The sequence below is a fragment of the Pseudorasbora parva genome, chromosome 2 (genome assembly GCF_024679245.1).
Source record: "Pseudorasbora parva isolate DD20220531a chromosome 2, ASM2467924v1, whole genome shotgun sequence".
Lineage (NCBI taxonomy): Eukaryota > Metazoa > Chordata > Actinopteri > Cypriniformes > Gobionidae > Pseudorasbora > Pseudorasbora parva.
The window spans coordinates 2282802-2289828 of NC_090173.1; the positions used below are offsets into that span (position 1 = coordinate 2282802).

The 7027-nt window shown below is 39.7% G+C and overlaps 1 pseudogene; it reads right to left on the reverse strand.

The window, feature by feature from the left end:
* Nucleotides 1–2083: 2083 nt before the first annotated feature.
* LOC137090369 (tyrosine-protein phosphatase non-receptor type substrate 1-like) lies at nucleotides 2084–5129 on the reverse strand (annotated as a pseudogene).
* Nucleotides 5130–7027: the final 1898 nt, after the last annotated feature.

Sequence of the window (7027 nt, forward strand, 5' to 3'; positions counted from 1 at the left end):
TATGTTATGAATCTTACCCGAAATTCATCTTCATCACAGTATAACTGATGTTATTGGAAAAACATGATGCTACCCGTTTTCTTTGCCTTATAAATATAACTAGCTCGTTACCAAATCAAACACAAATATATTTTAAACTTTACCATTCTAGCTTGATAGTGAGTACTAAAAGACATCTTATCAGTTTATATTCATACTGATAAAGTTAGATGTTTTATTACATGTGATTCTGACATGATGTCATGACACGCACACCTCTCCTCTGAGGTAAATAATGGTTCTTCCAGCTGATTGGTCGGTGAGGCGCGCTCATGTGTTTTGGGGGCGTGGCTTTGGAAAGAGCCCAGAAGGGAGAAGCTGGAGTGAATGGAAATAATGAGCTGTCTTTAAAACAGTCCTGAGAGGTCTACAGACACTCAATTTTTTATACTTTCTTTTTCAGAGTACTTACTTTTTAATTATGTATTGATATATAAAGAAAGTTTAAACAAGTTTGGAAAAAAATGTTTTTTTTAACCAATTCCTACCTCCCCTACCTTTAATATGTAATGCGTTAATATGGCGAAAACCTACATACTGTGCCTTTAAACGCAAAAAAACGTACTGTAAAATATTTTAGAAATTATTTACATTTCTCGTACGTGCATTTCTCAGCTATGCTCGCACGTTCATGTACTAAAGGTACGTTCACACCAAACGTGAATAGAGCGTCTGAAGCAGTTGATTTCCATGTTAAGTCAATGGAAAGGCGCGTTGATGCGCGGCTGGAGGTCCTGAGGCACGATAGACACGTTTCGTGCGGTGCGATGGACGCGATTCCGCCTCTTTCACGCGAATAACGCGAATTTGAAGCGAATTGAGCGTCTTGCGCGTGTGGTGCTTTTTGTGCATTCACGCGTTTGAAGCGAATTTGAATTTGAGTTGAAAAATTTGAACTTTGCCGTCAATTCGCGCCGCGTTAACCAATGAGGAGCCTGCTTGCTGCTGCCACGTGATGAGAAACCCTGCATATAATTAAAAAAATACTGATATTTTGTCACTAAATGTAGTTTTAATGCTTTTCAGTTGATAATGTAGTTGTTTAAAGCTAAAATATGTGGTTTACCTAGGATGTTTTACTCATAGACAGAGCCTATTTAAAAAGAACACTCTTGCGTTTTTGGAGTTGTGAGCTCCAGGCGATCTCCGGGCGCTCAGCGCTCGTTAACCCCAGCGAGAGCAGCCTTTCCTCGGCCAGACCTTCGGACGTTTGCCGCTGGCTCGGGTGTCTCTGTAGAGGTTAAACATGACATATACTTCGTCTTGTGTACATCTAAAGGCCGATCTTTGGTCCAATTAATCTGTTGTTGCCTACCAAATCATTTTGACTGAGGGCAAAGTAAAGTTTCATAACTTTATATTTTATTTAAATATGCATGCAGTGAAGATAATCCAGGTAGTGTGTTGGCTGAACCACATGTGTGGCTGTTAATGCTTAATATATTTCACCTGGGGGCGCCTTTAATGCGCGTATATTTCGGTTCAAATGCTCGATTTCTACTCGCGTCCAATTAGCTGCGGACGAGCGAATGGATTCAAAACATCAAACTAGACGCGGTAGACGCGATTTTGACGCTCAATTCGCGTTTGGTGTGAACGTAGCGTAACAGAGTTCAACAGAACGTGAGACCATATTTGGCTAACGATGCCTTTGGGAAACGCTCCCCAGAACAGTGTTTGGAGCCTAACATGTACCGTCAGATGGCTGTTTTTGGTCTTATAAAGCTGATTTATCTAATAGATTGGACTGTTTATTCATCGGCAGCCTGAAAGTCAGAGGACAGAGCAGTGAGAAACAATGAAACGTGACAATGTCATTGTAAAAGTTTCCACAAATCAAGCGCTATCTAAAATCCAAGTAATTTTGCATTGACACAGACGGTTTAAAAAGAAGAAGAAAAAAAACATGTAAATGTTCCATCCTGACTAGGACTTAACAAAAGTGAGATGTTCTTCAAAAAAGCCGTCATGTGGTTCCACACAAATATACAAACCTGCTTGAGCCAACAAAAAATACGAACCCAAGATCCTGAATCCGGAAAAATGCATTTAATGTTTGCACAGACTAACAAACTACAATAAACAAGTTGTTACTTAAGGACATTTATTTTAGTATAAAGTGTGATGTCTGCCGTCTAGTCTGTTACTCAGTGTATTATATCTAGCAGACTAAAGAAGTCCTGTTGGGTAAATTACATCGCATCACTTAAACCTGGAGATTGAGGTTAACACTTATGAAAAAATGAAGAGCTGACATTTAGTTTAGCAACATATAGAATAGAGAATATTTTATGACAATATGTGAACAGTAATTCTACAGTCTTTTTGTAGAGGAAATATATACATACACGCCGAAATCAAGAGTAGTTTCTGTTGCATTGGGTTGGAAATGTAGGAAACATTACTGTATATTGCTTTTGAACGGTTTGATGTTCATCAAATATGACAGTTCTGTTCATCACGTAATTCCTCCAAACACCAGAGAGATGAGAGCTTCCCGTCTGCTCCTGATATGATGAGCTCATGTTCTGTCATTAATGTTGATTTGTGAAGCTCTTGTTCTTCTTCACAGAGGTGTAAAGTTCATCCTGCGCTGTGGTTGATCTTCTGTTCCTCTGATGGCAGCGTAAGTCACCGTATCATCATGATCCTGAAACAACAGCACAGATTCTGCTCATCAATGTGCTGATGATTATTATCAGAGCATGAGCCTCATTTATCTGAGAGTCAAACTCATATAGATGAGAGAAGTGGACAGTGATGAAGAAGAAGGGAATGTGCTGCTGCTATCTACTCACATCGAGGGATTTTACTGGCTTTATATTGACGGAAGTGACCTCAGAATAAGTCACGTGATCATCTGTCTGCTCCTAAACATCAGAGAATGAAGTTTAACACACACAGATCAGACACATCTCTCTCACTATAAGATGAGAAGAACACAAAAGCTTTGAGTAAATCCCATTATAGAGCAGACAGTGAATGTAATGTGTGATGGTTGACTCACATTGGCTCGTGCAGCAGGAGGAATGGACATGTTGATCGTCTCATTCGTCCCTTTATGGTCATTCTCATCTTTGACCTTCAGACACAAACAGTTCAAACGGACACTTTATTGAGCTTTAGAGACCGTAATCAGATCTAAATCACTGCATTACTGAACTCACCGCCGAGTCGACAGTCCCTCTGGTATTATCTGAAAACAAGTGCCTCGTCAAATTTATGATTTATGATAAAACACACATGAAGAACACAATGTTAACAATAAGATGCTGTTGAACCAGTAGAAATGAATGTTGACTTGATAACTCTGAGAATAGAGGAATAAACCGTTTGAGAGTGTGAGATAATCCACATGTTTCTGGCACGTATTCAGTCTGAGCATGATGTGGTTGTTTGCTGAGATCGGGTTTTAATTGTTCTGAAGGAGTAAATCTGGAACTCACCAGCTCTTTTTCTGCAGATCATCCAGAGAACAGCCAGAAGGAAAACAGCGACTGAAGCGACAGAAATCACTGCGACTGAAGAAGAGATCGAGCTCAGAGTCAGAGACGGGCCAACTATAAAGCCGAAAGCAGAAACCATTGCTCATGGGAATGCGATGGTGTACCTTTAGTAACTTGTGTATCATCTTGAGCTGTAAAGGATGAATGATCATTCAGATTCATCATTGTATTGCCCATCAGGATGAGGAGGAAGAAGAGGTGAGGTGTATTAGATCTTTTAGCAGTTTAAACTTTACAAAACAAAAGTGAGTAATCCAGCACAAGACGAAACTGCTGAGGCACATATACAACACCAGACAACCAATGCAAACTTATTTAGTAGAATGGGATAATTTAACCACACAAGACGACTCCAGCATAATCTGTCATTATATACAGCACATCTAACAGAGACTTGGCACATCAAAGAGTGTTTTCTCACCTGAATACTTGACAGTGTATGTGACTGAGGTCTTGAGTTGTTTTCTCTGAGTAACTTCACATCTCCACTCTCTGTTGTGATCTTCATTCAGGAGTGTTGTAGTCAGAGTGATGTTACAGCGATCTGGAGCTGATATCTGATATCTGGAGTCTGTCTGAAGATCAACACCAGCCTGATTCACCCACAGCAGCTTAATATCCACATAACGGACCCAATCATCACAGGGGGCTCCAGAATATGAATACAACTGACAGGAGAGAGTCACAGAGCGGCCTGGACTGATCTCAGTCTGAGAGGATGATGATGATGATGATGATGATGATGAAGATGATGATGATGAAGCTGGAGACACTGGAACACAACACAAATCATCTGAGATTAAAGAGAGAATCTGCCCCTTTAAATTGGCCATATAATCATGAACTCACCATGAAGAACATGCAGATAAACACGAGCGTCAGGTAGTTTTTGTGCATTCTCATATTGTGTGCAGGTGTAAGATCCACAATCTTCTATTGTGACGTTGTTGATGTTCAGAGAGCAGTCAGACCCCAGACTCAGACTCTCATGTCTCTCTGTGTCTTTCTTCTTTATCCCATTATTAATCAGATAAACTAAAGCTGAAAGTCTGAATCTGTTATAGTAGTACCATGTAGTTGATGTGCAGTCAGAAAGAGCATTATTACAGGACAGACGGACATTTCCACCAGAACTGATGAACACATGATCATCATCCACTCCACTGGAACCTGAAACACAGAGCATTTGAGTGATCATTAAGATACATATTAATAAATGAAAACATAAAAAGCAGAAGATTCAAGTTTTCTTCCTCACTTAATGCAAACACACTCTCCAGAATGATCTATTGTTCTTCATCCGAGAGCTGCTCAGATCACTCACACACTCTTCATATGAAGATCATTTCTCATCCTCAGATGTTTGACTGACTCTATGTCCAGTATCAGGAATAATACAGTATGATCTGTGTGTATCAATACACAACTCTGAGATCACAGCGTGAATAAACTGATCATGATCAGATGAACTCTTTCCAGACTAACACACTAAATGTCTTTAGAGAAAATACAGATGTGTTTACCTGAGAGAAGAGAAGAGAGAACGATCAGTCCCAGCAGACACAGATCACACTTATCAGACATTTTCTGTTTCTGGCAGTCTTTCTGTTCTTTATATTGTCACATCTCTTCCTTTATCATCATCAGCTCCTCCTGTGGTTTATTAACTTCCTCTGAATTTGTGAAGAGTGTTGAAATCCGGCTAGAGCTGTTATTAGTGACACTAGACCAGTGCCTGACAGAGAAGTGTTGCTTCGCTTAAATTCAGTAGATGTGTTTTTCATTCATTAATAAATGTAAATTACAGTAGATGTATACTGTAATAGGAACTGTCCCATCTTATGGTGATGTGCCATACCCTAACCATAACCATAACCCAATAGAGAGCAGGCTTTGACAGGACAACGGTTGTGAAAGATGAGCTTCAGTGTGATAAAGTGCATACTGTTAACCCCACTGGCTCAACACTGTGAGTATAGGCTCGACACGAGAGCGTTACTGTTAGTTTCACTTCTTTATTTCAGAAGTTCCTGTGTCCAGTGTCTCTAAAGAAGATATGAACTGACTTCAGGGAGAGTTTAACACATGGATTATAATGTGCTGCTTTACTCTCTCCAGCCCTGAGGAAATATATCAGATCCTTTATTAACACTACAGACACCAAATGCCAGTTCATCATTTGCTCTGAGCTTCGTGATGTATTTCTGCTTTCAGATTGTGTGTCTTGCTCATTTCAATGTGCTGAAGTTGTCTATAGTTCCCTGAACAGACTTAAAATGAGTGTCTGTTGAGCTCTGTCCTATTCAGCAGTAGTTTTGATTTGATTAAAGCCATTTATGGCCTTTTGTCTTTTGTGTGGTAATTATAATAATAATAATAATAATATATTTATTTTGTATAGCGCCTTTAAAAGCAGGTTTCTCAAAGCACTTTACAGACAGCATAAAAAAAAGCATAACAGCAAATGAATAAACACAATGTAAGTACAAGCAAATAAACACATAATATCAAGTTCATGTAAAAGCAATCCTAAAATAAAATGTTTTAAGAAGAGATTTAAAAGTCACTAATGAATTTGCTTCCCTGATATCGGCCGGGAGAGAATTCCAGAGCTTAGGAGCATAGACAGAAAATGCTCGGTCACCCCACGTATGAAGCCGCGTCTTCGGGACAACCAAAAGACCACTCTGAGAGGAGCGCAGATTGCGACGCGGTGTGTATGGGATTAATAAGTCAGTTAAATACTCAGGTGCCAGATTGTGCAGAGATTTATAAGCCAGCATAAGGATTTTAAAATCAATACGGTACCTAACAGGTAGCCAGTGCAGGGACTCCAAGACGGGAGTTATATGGTCCCTGGCTCTGACCCCAGACAGTACTCTAGCCGCTGAATTTTGGAGATATTGTAATTTATCCAGTGATGATTTAGATACCCCAGCTAGAAGACCGTTGCAGTAGTCAATCCGCGTAAAAACAAAAGAGTTAATCAACTTTTCAGCTACTGAAAAGGATAACATTGGACGTAACCTAGCTATGTTTCTGAGGTGATAAAATGATGTCTTAACCGTATTCTGGATAAACGGCTCAAATGACAATGTGGCGTCAAATATGACACCCAAATTTTTTAATTTGGATTTAAGCTCCAGTGCAACGCCATCAACAGACAGAGTAGGAGACCCAACCTTTCACAGTTGATGTGGAGATCCAAGGAGCATGACTTCTGTTTTTGAGCCGTTTAGAGACAGAAAATGATTGGACATCCAACTCTGTATCTCCGAAATACAGTTAGAGAGATGCCCAACGTTCACTTGCTGACCCGGTCTAGTATGGATATAAATCTGTGTATCATCAGCATAAAAGTGATAGTTAAGGTTGAGAGATTGTAATAATTGACTAAGTGGAAAGATGTACATATTAAAAAGTAAAGGACCCAAGACTGACCCTTGTGGAACACCCGTATGAACAGAACCAACCTTGGACCT